This window comes from Octodon degus, unplaced genomic scaffold (genome assembly GCF_000260255.1).
Source record: "Octodon degus isolate 3935 unplaced genomic scaffold, OctDeg1.0 scaffold00050, whole genome shotgun sequence".
NCBI lineage: Eukaryota > Metazoa > Chordata > Mammalia > Rodentia > Octodontidae > Octodon > Octodon degus.
In genome coordinates this window covers 1,922,660-1,937,509 of record NW_004524626.1, presented here as the reverse complement: position 1 = coordinate 1,937,509, position 14,850 = coordinate 1,922,660, and the positions used below count along the sequence as shown (strand labels likewise).

General features: G+C 41.5%; 1 protein-coding gene across 1 annotated transcript in view; it reads left to right on the top strand.

Moving 5' to 3' along the window:
* The window catches only part of Dync1i1 (dynein cytoplasmic 1 intermediate chain 1), a 305,805-nt gene that overhangs the window by 68,264 nt on the left and 222,691 nt on the right, over positions 1–14,850 (top strand). The window lies entirely within an intron of this gene.

The following is a 14,850-nucleotide window of genomic DNA, read 5'->3' as shown; positions in this document are numbered from 1 at the left end:
TATCCTATGTGATCTTTGTGAGATATAGACACACAGATATCCTAGTTAGATCCCACTGTGTTGAAATTATATGAGAAGAAAATTCATCAAAAGTGAAAATCCTCAGAGTACTGTGTAACAGCTTTACAGAGGAAAATTCATCAAAAGTGAAAATCCTCAGAGTACTGTGTAACAGCTTCCATGCGGCATCAAGAGGAAGCGTAGGTTAAAATTCACTGTGTGCAGGTGTCAGTGAGCCACAGTCTGCTACCTATTTCTAGAATTAGGGTTACTGAGATAAAGCTGTGACCTCTACAACTACCTGCCTGATTCAGTGTTAGTTAAGTAGCAATGGAAAAGATTTTGTGACTCACAAAGCCTAAAATCTGTAATCTAGTCCTTTATAGAAATTTTGCTGATCCCAGATTTGCTTGGCCACTTCAAACAACACAGAATTTCTACCCTTAATTTACAAATAGTTCCCTACAAGCTGCACATAGGTGCGTGGGAATTGAACTCGATACCATCTTTGTGCAAAGCAGAAAATATCAAGTGGAGAATCCACATACAAATCTCAGTGAATCTCAAAATGACACCACGGAGAGAAGCTGAAGCTGATAAGTCAGAATGCTTCCTGGAAGTAAAACTTACTTTGAGAATTACATGAAAATAAAAGTGAAAGATGTGTATAGTGTGAATAGGATAAGTGAAAGTTACACTGCTAGAGGGTCAATTGATATAGCAAAGCAAATTCCCTAACTTTATGTGAAGTTATTATTTAGGGTAGCAAAGGAGAAATTAGAATTCTGGGTTCATTGGTGTTAAGAGTTACACACTAAACAAAATCCCAAATAATGAAACATGGTTAGCATTTACTGCCTGTTTTTTGTTGTTGTTGTTGTTGTTGTTGTTTGTTTGTTTGTTTGGGGTTTTTTTGAGGAATATAAATCAGTGCAGCTTGGTTTGTGTGAGCTACAGAGATTTTTAATTTTAATTCTAAACACATAATACCAAAAGCGGAGTGAAATCTCAGTCCTTGGAATCAGTGCTGCTGTAGGAGTGACCATACTTTTCCTCCATAAAGACCCAGAGACAGGTTCGGGGTGGCCTGTCCTGTTCAATCCCTGTAGTGAGGTGAGTTTCAGAAACTAACAAGTAGCGCCCTCTGGTGGTGACATTTTAGGCATCCCAATCCACAACCCTGAGACCTATTACTAATGAGGAAGAAAGTACAAAGTCAGAAAAGCCTTAGGGAGCTCTATCCTTGGGCTTCCAGACAAGAACAGAAAAATCATTAAAAAACAACTTCACCACCCAACCTAAACATTTGTTTGAGTTAATTTGCTGCCAGAGGTATTTGCAGAGCTGCAGCCAGAGGTATGTTTATTTAGCCCAAAATTTGACCCATAACATAAAGTTATACAACTGAAATAAGAGAAGGAGTGAATTTCTTTTTACATGTGTATACTTAGGATATTGGAAATGGTACAGAAATATTTACAAGAGAAGATAAATTAAGGATGAAAAGGCATCAGCTCTAAACTTTTAAACTGTAACACATCAAAAAGAAAAGCCCGTACATTTCATTTTATTACTGCACAGAGAGCTGGGGAGCCCTCATTATGCTGTGGTCCAAGCAGCAGGAAAGAAGGAATTTATTTCTCAGCTATTGGCAGTAGTTATTTCTGTTTTGTTAACAAGACCCGTAGAGCTTTCTTGTGGTGGTGGGCGTTTAGGTGGTTCCAATTCCACCACACAGATTTGAACCCAAACCTGGCTGTCATAGGCATTGACATGAAAACCATGCCTGGTGGATTCAGACAGGAAAACCTTAGGTGTGGGTTCGGCCAGTTGTCCTGACACCCAGGTGACGCCTGACCTTAGGCTGCCTGTAGTGGCTCAGCTGCCTGGCCGTCGAGGATGCCCAGTGCCCACCTTTCACCTGCTGTGTAAAGGTGCTTGACAGACAGGGTGGGAGCAGCTGGCATCGAGGGCCCACCATGCAGCAGGGCTGAGCTGGCTCTCGGTTTGGGATCTGAGCCATGGCATGGTTTTTATGACAACAGCAGCTTTCAGCTGCAGGAAACAACTAACTACTGAATTTCATGGTACAGTGAGATAATTGCATGGATAATATTTGAAGCATATATATGTATATATATTTACATATATATACATATATATATACATATATATATATATATATATATATATATATACCCACTTTAGCTCTTCATTCTCCAAAATATATATGAATACTTGATTGTTATTTTAAGTCACTGTTCAACTGGAAGCTTTAATCCTATTCAAGCTAGTGATTTCAGGGCATCAATTTGTTTTGCCTCTTGTAAGGAGTTCTAGTGTACTCATTTGCCTGTGTATTTCTCATTTTTATCTTTTAAGATAGCCTGGGTCTGCGCAATACTTAGTCTCCTTTCCTGCTTGTGCACGGCAACAAATATTCTCACCACAGAATTTAGGCTATGAGAAATATTCCAAAGAATGATTTCAACTGGGAAGATTTAGGAATGAAGTCCTCCATGAATCTTGCTCTTTCAAATATATCAGACCCTCCTCATCTGTTCAGGTCATTAAGTTGCAGGGAAAGAAGCCTTAGAGTAGAAAAGCTGATTTGAAGCAGGAGATCTCTACCTCTATAACATTGTAAACATGTGGTTTCTATTTCCAAGTAGTAGGGAAAGAAAAAAATTATGGTTCCCTGCCAAGCTGTCTCTGCTTCGCCTATTATTGATATTTTCCCTGGACTGTCCTTGAGATCCTGAGGTTACAGAGCCACGTTGATTACAGTAACTGACTGCTGTCAGCAGAATCCCCCAAAGGCTGTGGAATGACAAGGATGATGCCAGGCATCTCTAACAACTTCAGGTTCTGCACAGTCCTGGGGGAAATGAGGATTTCTTAACCTGCTGGAAAAATGTCAATCAAATGAGAAGAAAGAAGAGGGAAACTTCTAGAAAGTGTGGGTGGTTCTGAGAGCTCTCTGAACTTCCTCTTCTCTTCCTGGTCTTGTGAGTAGGAACTTGGTGCTGTCACCTTGGCCAAGCCCTCTGCTTCTCTTAGATGCTTTGTTTCTTACATCCAAGAAAAACCCTAGCTAGGCTTTCTTGCACTAGCACACGCTGTGTCCCTGGCTGGATGCTCCTCTCCTGGGGGCTTCCTTCAAGAGTGTGCTTACGTCTCAGCTCCCTAGTTTTTCCTCTTCTGGCTGGCATCCCTCTTCACATGCAGGCATAATCTGTTCTTCCTTGTCACACTGGATAGCATTATTATGTGCACGTCTTTCCTCTTAGGCTGTGGTCTCCTTCAGGGGAAGGTCTGTGTTCTTCACCTATGCGCCCAGCACAGAGTTCAGCTCAATAGAGGTGCTCAATGGACACCAAAGAAGAAAATGCAAAGCGAGATGATACTATAGGGAATAAGAATGAGGAAGCAGAATGACTCCCTGCATGTCACGTCACATGGAGTGTGATTCATGCAACCAGTTTGCACTGATTTTTTAGATGAATACAAAAAAGCCTTTATAAATGGCCAAGTTTCCCTGGTGAGGGGAAGTTCTGTCTCCATTTCAGCCTGGCCTCTTGCGCAGCCCCTAGGCTGGTGCAAACATCAGCTGCTACCTTTGACTACAACACTGAGGGGAACTGAAGAAGAACATTACAAAAGCAGCCTGGGCTGGCTCTGAATAGAGGAGTTTTAAATGTGCAGAGATGCTCTGTAGAGTACTTTGTGTTTGGAAGGCATGCATAAGAAATGGACACTGGCTTCCCATCTTCTCTGGTGTATGCTTACTTCAGAAACTGTAAGCAAAGATATGATTGTAGAAAGGGAGTTAGAATAGTCTAGCCCAGTAGTGTTTGATAAAAATTTGTTGTTCAATATCCAAATTCAGATACAAAATTCTGATTAGAAATCCTTGAGCCAAGAGCCAGCCTGATAGCTCAGCGAACTAAAGTGCCTGCTTAGGCAGGGCACAGCGGCTGGGGTTCGATCAATTGAGACTGGGTGTGGTGGCACATGCCTGTAATCCCATCTCTTGGAAGGCTGAAAACAGGAGAATCACTACAAGTCAAATCTCCATAGTGATACCCTGTAGATCCTGTAGACCAGTCCTAAATATGGGAAAAAAAGAAAAAGAAATCCTTGAGCCATAACTGGATTTCATAAGCTTTACAATACAAAAAGTAGATTCATATAATACTATTATTCCAATCTTATTAAAAGCTTTCCAATAATTGAATTGAACGTCAGCTATTGAATTTAAACTTAAATTGATTGCAGTTGAGTAGGAGTGAAGATACGATTCAGTTGCATTTGCAGTCAGTCAAGGGATCCGTGATGCATGGCTGGCACCTGCGGGCCCTGTCTAGGGTTGCTCAGGTCTCTCAGAACCCACTGCTTTACAAATTCAGAAGCTCAGACCCACAAAGGCAGCCTGAGCTCTTGGCCTCATTGTGTCTGGGCAGAGGGTCTGGGGTGAAAAGACTTCCCCAGCTTATAAGGAACCCCGCTGTGTGAATGACGGCACTGTGGAGTCGCCCTGCTTTTACGGCATCCACCTCATGCAAGCAGGCATTAGATCCTGGACGGCAACAAAGTTGTACCGCTAGGTGGGCAGCTGCAGCCACCTTCCTCCTGCCGTCACAGAGCAGGGCAGCCTTGGGTTTGCCCTTCAAAGCCCCTTAGTGCTGTCTTCCTGCAATGAAAAGGCTCCCACAGCCCAGGCTTCATTTCTTAGTCTGCTGTTTCCATCTCTGCTGCTTCTCCAGATGACATGATGAGAGATCAAAATTCACATCGAATTCTGAACTGCTGAAAGTTGACTTTCAAGTTTTCTCATATCTGTTGCCCTTACAAGTACAATTCTTTGATTTGAAAAAAAAATGCCAAATAAGGTTATTTTCCAGAGAATCTAAATATTTATTTGGGAGCTTAAATCTGAAATCTGAACACTTTTATATGCAGTTTCCCAGTGGAAAAGAGTCCTCCAATACCTAGAGATCACATGGGAGAAAACAGGTGTGGCGTTCTGACCGTCACTCAAGCTTCCAACTGGCTTTCAGGGGCCTGGATCTGCCTCGAAACGTTTTTTTTTTTTTAAAGTAAAAATCTGCCCGGTGTTTGGTTGTCATGGAGGCATCTGGATGCAAACTAGAAGTCTTTAATAAGATGATACACACAAATCCTATTTTTAGCTTGTTTTCCCTTCAGTTAAAATGGACTATTCCATTGGCATCTGTTTTTTTTTGCTTTCTTGAAATATGCCTGATACTTCCGTTTTGGCATTTGCTTAAGATGTCAAACTGTCAAGCCCTCAGGCCCATTGTTAACAAAGCTCGAGGTTTGAGGGGTCCTCTCCTGCCCTGTGAGTGTTCCATGAAAACGTAATCATGTCATCTTAGCAAGTCTTTTTGGAAGCCAAAAAGAAAACCAGATGGATGGACAATCTAGGGAACATAGCTGCTCCCAGCTTTTTAGAAGGTGTCTGGACTGAGGAGATGAAATTATTTGGCTTTAAAAATGGGGAGATTGTTTTCCCTGTCTCAGAACCACCTTTTTAGGTGCAATCAAGAGAGTTTTGCTTTCAAAGTTGGATTCTTGATTTAATTAGGAAGTGAGCTGGTAAGTGGCTAAGACTTTAGCCAGACTTCATGTCACAAAGCAAAAGCCCGTGCTAAACATGTGTAGGGCATCCACTGAAGTGCCATTGCTTACATCAAATCTTAGTCAACATCTATGTGTATATTAATTTCAAAATACATGTATATCTTTTAGATTAGAAAAAACGACCCACACGTTAAAATTTTGTCCTAAAAGAAAAACACAATAATACGCATGCTATAGGTTTACAACCACTGACTTAGACCTCCTCATGTCCTGGCCCCAATATTTTCTTTTCTGCAGTCAAATACTCTACCACCACTGAGCTATACCCCCAATATTTTCTTTTCTGATAGGCAGTCATGCACACTCTTCTTTGACTCGGAGGGAGTTGCTGTGCGCAATCAGGGCATGCTGGGACATTCCCACAGCTGACTTGCGTGTGGTTTGCTGCAGCCCTGTGTACAATACTCACCCATGCTGAAGAAGGAAGCAGTGGGTTCACCTGGGCAATACCCAGTCATAATGCAGTTTGTTTTCTGTGGTCTTCTGGACATCACAGTCTGGGCTTGGCCTAGTAGCAGGTGAAGATCTGTCTCTCAAAAGAACAGTAATGCAATAAAGAGATGACCTTTCATTTAAAAATCTGAATATCTCTTCTGCAGTTCCCCTCCTTGATGCTGTTTGGTTTGATAGAAACACTCAAAGCCTCACTAGATCAGCTGGACCACAGTATCCAAGTAGTGTAGCAGCTTTGAAGTAGAAGCCTTAGGACTGGCCAGATAGCTCAGCAGACTAAAGCGCCTGCATAGGCAGAACACAGGGACTGGGTTTGATCCCTGGTGTGCTGTGCTGGCCCTGCCCCCAGGGCATACTGAGATGGCCTTTGAGACTGGGCATGGTGGCACATGCCTGTAATCCCAGGGCTTGGGAGGCTGAAAATAGGAGGATCACTACGAGTCCAATCTACATAGTGAGACCCTGTAGACCCTATATCAAAAACATAAAAAATGGAAGCCTTATTAATTACCCAGTAAATGCACTGAATCCATAAATGCAAATTGAATATGTTGTTTGAAAAAGTCAAAATGACTCACCCAAATTTTGATTTCAATAAATAATTATTCACCGTATACTATGGAGTTTAGCAGGCCACTAGTCTCATAGAAGTTTTCCTGATGTAGTTTTCTTATTCTGTATTTTCAAAGATTTTCCTCTCCACATCCTTTGGCCTGTGTTAATATTAACTAGGTGTGGCCTGTCCCAGCTATAGCCTGCTCTACCACCCTGTGGGCCTGATGTGCCATGTTTTTGGTCTGGGTAAGTTGAGGCTTAGGAAAGGACCAGAACATGGTTCAGTCTTCACTGAGGATGAGGAAGATGTGAGGAAAGGGGAGTCTTCGTAGCCTCTCAAGCCAGGCTGAGTGCATAGTGTGGTTGGGGTACTCCCCGGCCTCCATATTCTCCCCTATACTTGATTTCTTGTTATTTCCTGACTAGTGCTCTCATTTGTACCTAAGTCACCTGGTGTCACTGGCCATTCGATAGACTTTATCCTGGAGACAAAGCCTTTAAACTTTGCTTTTGTTTTGGAGAAAATTTTTCTGTAGACACTTACCAAAACCAGGGTAAATCCCTGAATCTATACTTCGAGTTAAATTATGGCAATCTGCGTTTGTCATCAGTTCTTTAAGCTATCTAGTCCTATTAGAGGGAATGACCTCGTCTGGTGTCATTAACCTCTTCATTTCACTCACACTACTCCACAGCAGTGTCTTGGTTACTTTTCTCTAGTTCCTGGACAAAATACCCAACACCACCCAAAATTAAGGAAGGAAAGGTTTACTTATCTCACAGTTTGTGAAGGTTTCAATCCATACTCAGCTGGCTCCCAGGCAGAGCAGCACATGGCAGAGGGCAGCAGTTCATGGTAGTGAAAAAGAACAAAACAGCCAGAGCAAAAAGAAGCAGCAGAGGCAAAGGAGAAGTGCTGAGCGATCCTCTCTCCCTTCGAATGCTGTGATATTGGTATCCTTGGGTGTAGCACTCGCAACCGTAATCCCCGCACTGGATCATGAATTAATCACACTCTCAAAGTCTGCCCCAAAGGCTGCATGAGGCTTTGGGTGGACAGCTAGACACAAACCATAACAAGCACTCACAATCTGATCCTTTAAAATCCTTCTTCCCAACTAACACTCCACTAAAGAGCCTCACAGAAGAATTATTTGGCTATTTGTCACAGCTGACAGATCACCTTTCTTGAATGCTAACTGAATTTTCATTGTAACACCTTCTAGGGTAGACAGCTAAGGCCGATTCCCCAAGTGACTGTCTTCTGATACACATTTCTATATCATGTAAATTCATGGTTGCCCACAGTAGAAATCAACTACAATTCACTTCAGCAGAAAATGGACTTTGGGAGAAAGAAATGAGGTATTTGATAGAACTGATGAAAAAGAACATTAACGTAGAACAGAAAGGAAGTTAGGCAGCTACTGTAGTCTGAATTCATACTCTGAAGCTCTAACCCCTAAGTAGCTATACTTAGAGACAGGGCCTTTCAGAGATAATTAACATTAGAGGAAATCACAAAAGTGGGGCCCTAATCGAATTTTTGTTCTTGCAAAAAGAAGAAGAAAAGGTATCTCTGTGGTTCTCCCATGTGGACACACCATGGCACAGTCATGGGTGTACTCAGTGAGAAGGCAGAGAGTTTCAAGCCCTCGCCTGTCACTAGGAAGGCCAGCACTTCCATTTCCGACTTGCCAGTCTCCACACTGGGAACAGAGGAGTCACAACTGTTGGAGTCACCCCGCCTATGGTACTTTTATGACAACTCAGTTGAAAGAGAAAGCGTCTAACACAAGGTCACCCACTGAACCTGCCTCATGAGAAGTACCAAGCCTCCTGGACCTCTCGTCACTGCATGCTGTCCTTCATGCTGGGAATTTACAGGCTGTAGGCATTGCTGCCTTGAATCTCCAGCTCTCCAGTTCCTTGACATTGCACCCTACACACCTCATGAGCCTCCTGCAAGCCCACTAGGGTACAAGGCTTTGTGTTAGCTGTGAGGGGCCAGGCAGAGGAGGTACTTTTTCTCCTCTGTTCAGTTTCCATAAAATTTGAGAAAATTAAGGCTCTGCCTAATGTGACCTTTTTTTTTTTTGGTGTACTTCCTGCCAAAAGAAGGTGTTTGGATGGTGGGTGACTATAAATATATACTGGGAAAAAAATGCTTACTTTGGTATAAGAAGAAAAAGGGGCAGCAAAGAGAAAGGTCATATTTATTATGTGCCGGCACACTCATGTACATTGTTGGACTCGCAGTGTCGCTGCAGAATTTACTCACCTTATAAATCAGAAGTGCAGAGAAAATTCAGCTGCTTTATTTTTCTGCAGCTGTCTATAATACTACTGGTTGTCAGGGGGCAATGTGTGAAATAAACAACCTTAGTCCATTCTTTTATGTTCAATAGTCCTTTTAGTGGGCTCCACTAATCTTGGGTGAAAATGCTCGAGCTCTCATAAAGCCTCCCTCTCATCTGCTTCTCTGCTTGAGGTCATGGCCAACTGTAGAGGAGAGAGAAGTGAGACTGAATGATCTCAAAGCTTTGCTGGGGTAGAGGATGGGAGGGACTCCGGCCTGGGGGCCATCCTTGGTGGCATACTGGCTGACACTGGGTGCTCCCTGACATGATGTCCTCTGTCCACCTGGGCCCTGGGATCCGGCCTACTGGGGTCTGATCTTCTGGTGTGGCTTGGCAGTGTTCCCCCAGAGCGCTGGCATCTCCCTGTTAATGACTTGGTCAGCTCTCTGCTTTCATTTTCTCCATACTTGAGTCATGCCTTTCCGCCGTACCAAAAAGTTGATCTCTAACCTATGCCACGCCTATGTGAACCACAGCAGATGCCTTGGCACACGGACTGCCAATTCAGCATCCATGACTCAGACTGAGTTTTTCTCTCTGCCTTGTGCCAACTAACCCCGAAGAAGTTTCACTGCCTTATAGTAAGTGAGGTCTGTCACACAGCCATCTCCTCCCAGATTTCCAAGCACAAATGTGGGTTAAACGTTCTGTGCTCTGTTGCCAGTTCATTTAACATTGCGCTCTCCCATTTGCAGGCCATACAGATCCTAAAATATAGGACACTGTCTCTGCTTTCTACCTAAGTGTTTCCCTTTTTTGCCACTGACAATAAACCATTCCCCTACATCCCACCCCTGCATGCCATGCTGGCCCTGCCCTTGGGGCAGGCTGACACAGAGACTGAGACTGGGCGTGGTGGTGCACACCCGTAATCCCAGCGCTTGGGAGGCCAAAAACAGGAGGATCACTACAAGTCAAATCTGTGTAGTGAGACCCTGTAGACCCTGTTCTAAAATACATAAAAAGCAATGAAATACTTTTTAAACTGTATTTTAAATCTTATTCTGCCATGGAGTCTAAAGGCTTTAATGTTTTGGAAAGGACAAGTTCTTAATATTCTAAGTAAAAAAAAAAAAATTGAACTGTCGTTTCTTCCTCATTTAAACCTAGTTTTCAACCTGTTATAGGGTTCCCAAATCTAGTTTTGGAACATACCTTAGCCATTCTGTTGTCATTCTCTACATCAAATTATAATCTCTCTATTGGCATATTGAATGCTCTAGATAGACTAAAGTAAAGACCATTACATTCAAATAGTCAAGGACAAAACATGTTTATAATTTTCCAATATAACTTCCATTGCACACCAAAATGAAGAGGACAATGTTTCTGCAGATACTATTTGATCAAAGGAATCAAGAAGTACAAAGACTAATATGATAGGCTACAGCACAACTCTTGTTCGGCGAAGACTAACAATTTGTATGCTGTTTAATTCAAGAAGTCTATAAAGCCTCCACTTCTAGCATAGCAACTGGAGATGGTTCAAGGATCTCTTCCCCTATAAAACTACTGAAAATTGTAAAGCAAAACACACATGCATGTACACCCACATGCTCCTACACATACCTACTTAGCACTTCTTGTAATAGCCTTAAGAGCATAGAGGAAATTTAAAAAATACTCAAGAAAACTTAACAAATTTGGTAAGAATAGGATAGTCCATGGTGTTTCAATGACAGCCCATTCCCTTCCTCCCCGCTTCCTAGTTCAGCTTTAAGGAGACAGCAGGTCCAGTGGGTGCAGCAAAGAAGACCGGAATCCTTATCTCTTTAGCTCCCTGTTAGAAGGCTGCATTGTTTTCTTGGGAGGAGCAGAACATTAGCTCTTCCTCTTCTGCCTCTTGTCACTTGTTGCAGAGGCCAAATTCCAGGGAGTGTGGCTGCCATGTGAGGGATATCTTCTTCAATCTTCCCTTAGCATGAAGGGTGGAGGCCTTATCTTAGGTCCAACACCTGGAGGTAACTGTTGCACCAATTGCCATCATCATAGCTTAACTGATACCCAGAGTACACATGCCAAGGGAAGCCAGTCATTCAGACCAGAAGCTAAAATGCAATGCTGCCCTGGTTCACAACCAGCTCTTATGGCAGCCTTATTCAGAGAGAAGCATACGGTTGGCATAATCAAGCTCTAGGGCCTTGACTTTAAGATTTTATTAAGCCAGCCAGGCTGTAATGGGCACAGATTTGACTTGCCACAGAATATAGGGATAGCTGAAGGACATTCTCGGAGCAAAAAAGTTGTAGTATGGAGCCACTAGGAGCATACTGGTAGATGTGCTAGACATACAAGTTAAAGCGTAGCTCAATCAGTTTACTGGAGACCTAAGGAGAGACACCTAAGAGGAATGCTCCTGGGATCACAAGAAATCTTAAAGACTGATCTCAAAAAAAAAATCCTATAAATGATCTTGCATTTAATTGGGTCAACTTGTGAGGGCATTTGAGTCCCAATGTATTGTTGGGAAAAATAAAACAAACAATCAGAAATGACTGAAATGTAACAGTTTGTGTGGTTTGGTAAAGACATCGTTAAAGGAATTGACAGAAATCTGTTCTTCCAGAATGACTGTGTGCATGTTAGGGCCAAATCTTTAAAGAGACAGTTTCAGAGGGTAGACCATAAAAGATTTCACCAAATTCATCCACTCAGAATCTCTGTCCAAGTAAATAAGGAAACAACAAAAGGAGTTAGGGGGCAGGAGTGGGCAAGATAGCTCAGCAAACTAAGCACCTACTTAGGCAAGACCAGGGACCGGGACTCGAACCCAGGCACCACATACCACACCTGTACCACCCCCAGGTGCACTGAGTGGGCCATCAAGACCAGCGTGGTGGTGCATGCCTATACTCTCAGCACTGGGAAGGCTGAAAACAGGAGGATCATTATAAGTCTGATCAGCGTAGTGAGACCCTGTAGCAAATACATAAATTAACAACAACAACAACAAAAAAAAAAAGGAGTAGGGGGTAACAAGCACACAGAATACCTAAACATATTTTCTAAACCAGTTTCCAACAACAAAAATACATCAAAATGAAGACATGGTGGGACACACTTGAAATTCTAGTACTTGGGAGTCTGAGGCAGCTGGATATCTACAAGTTCAAGGACACTCTGGACTAAATAGCAAGACACATATGTATACACACAGGATAGCTTGGATAATTGTTCTGTTGACTTCTACTGGTCTATCAGAAGGAACAATTAATGTCTATTTTTTTTCTTCTTTTTAATTTTTTGACCAATTTGCATGCTTGTACTTGCTAATCTGAACTACTAATTTGAAGACAACAGTATACAATATAACAGCTACTGGTGAATTCCTATAATTTTGTTAATTTCTATGTCATTTCTTTTTTTAATATTTTTTATTCTCTTTTAAAAAACAAAAACAAATGAGAGGAAGTATGCAAAGAAATTAGAAATCATGACCCATTCACAAGGGAAAAACAGGCAACAGAAACTCTGTGAGAACAACCAGGATTTAAGGAAGATTTTGTGTAGTGTGTATGTGTTTGTGTGTGTATGCGTGTGTGTGTTAATAAGTAAGAGAAGATATGAGGGCTGGTGAGATGGCTCAGTGGTCTAAAGCACCTACTTAGAACAAGCTTACTAAAGCACAGGGACCACGGTTCAATCCCCCAGCACCACATGCCAGCCAGCCCCGCCCCCTGGTGGGCTGAGCTGGACACACACACACACACACACACACACACACACACACACACAAATAAATAAAATTTAAAAAAAAAGAAAAGAAAAGATATGATTGCTGTATTTCATTGACTAGAGAATAAAGACCTATAAATACATACAACGAAGTATACATCTAGAGTTCAATACATGAACTGAAGTAAAAACTTTACTAAGCAAGTACAATAGAACATTCAAATGGCAGAAAAAAACCAGAGAATTTGAACATAGATGTACAGGGGGCATTCAATGTGAATATCAAAGAGAAAAAGAAAAGTAAATGAAGAGCTCTTCAGAGAAATTGGGATACAATTAAGCAAATCAGTACACATGTTATAAGAGTGTTGGAAGGACAGGTGAGAGAAAAAGGAGGCAAAAAGTATTTGAACAAGTAATAATTGACGACATTTGTAATTTGATGAAAAATATAAAAATACAAACCAGAAGGCTTTATGGGTTTCACAGACACATCACCGTGTAAAGTCAGGAAAGCCAACAAGAAGAAGAATATTTTGAAGGACACCACGGGAAACGAATCTTCACTCACAAAGTCTCCCCTCCCGGCACGATGGGCCCAGAAGTTCTCATCAGAAGCAGTAATGCCCGGAAGATAATAGGAGACGTATTGAAGTGCTCGATGAGAAAACAGGCAAACAAACCGAAAGCCCTATCAATCAGGAATCATGAGCTAACAAAGCCGCTTCCAAGTGACATGAAATGAAAACATTCCTAGATAGCCAATCGCCGAGATCATTCTTGTGATCACAGAGGTGTTCACCAAGCTGAATGTGGAGCTCCAGACAGCAAATGAAATCGTAGGAAAAAAAGAAGAGCACACATAGAAGCTTATATATAAATATAATAATATAAATATACTTTTTTCTTTTCCTTATATCATAGTGATTTAAAAATCACTAGTATGAAAGACTATGCTTATAATTATGATTTGGGGCCTGTAATACAGACAAGAGTAATATATTTTCTAATAACAGCACAAAAGAGAGGGCAGAAACGAGGCTGCATTTGCACTAAGGAAATAAATCCAAATAGTAATTTGAATCAGCATAAATAAATGAAGAGAACCAGAAATGATAATATGAAGGTTAAATAACAAAAGCTCTAAGAACATAATGGACCTTCTTTTTCTCTCACCTTCTTTGAAATATACAGAATTATAGAAGGTAAAAATTATAAATGTATTTTTATTTTGTAGCAAATATATTATGTATAATAATAGCAATAGCGTTAAAATAGAGAAAAGAGCTATCTGAGAATAGCATTTCTTTTTCTTTTCTTTTTTCTTTTTCTTTTTTTTTTTTTTAAGACAGGGCGTACACAGTATACAGGGTCTCACTGCATAGATTGGACTCATAGTGATCCTCCTATTTACAGCCTCCCAAGTACTGGGATTACAGGTACACCACCATGCCCAGTCTCAATAGACATCTCAGCACCCCACGGGGGGTGGGGCCGGCAGGGCAGGCCCAGGGATCAAACTCTTGGCCCCTCCATCTAAACAGACGTGTTAATCCGCTGAACTACTTGGCTGGCCCTAACATTTCCATATATTTCACTGGAAATAAGTAGTATAAATTTGAAGCATACTCTGATAAGTTACAAAGATCATGGTGTGTGTCCATTTGTGGTAGTAATGAAATGATAGTGAAAACTCATTTCAAAAATAATAAAATTTATCCATTTACTGGAGAGAAGAAGGCATTATAAATAGAACAGATGAACAAAAAGTTAAGAGGCAGACCTAAAGCATAAGTGGCAGACAATAAATCCAGCTACAGTATATTAATAAATGATGGGATACGTATATAAGTGTAACCCTTGGTGAGGCCAGGTCCCCAGTAGGGAGAGGATGCAGAGATGATTGAGCAAGTGTGTGGGATGAGCAACATGGTAGCAATACAGTGAGACAAATGCAGCATAACCAGAAGAGATAAGACAGTGACCTACAAATGTTAAGGAATAAAATATATACCAAGGGAATAGTTTTCTATAGAAATGGGGAAAATGCTGAAGTGATAGAAAATATAGCACATGGAGATAATACAGTGTCAAGATCATTTAAAAATGGTAGCATGAGGTTTTCTCATATAAAAAAAAAAAA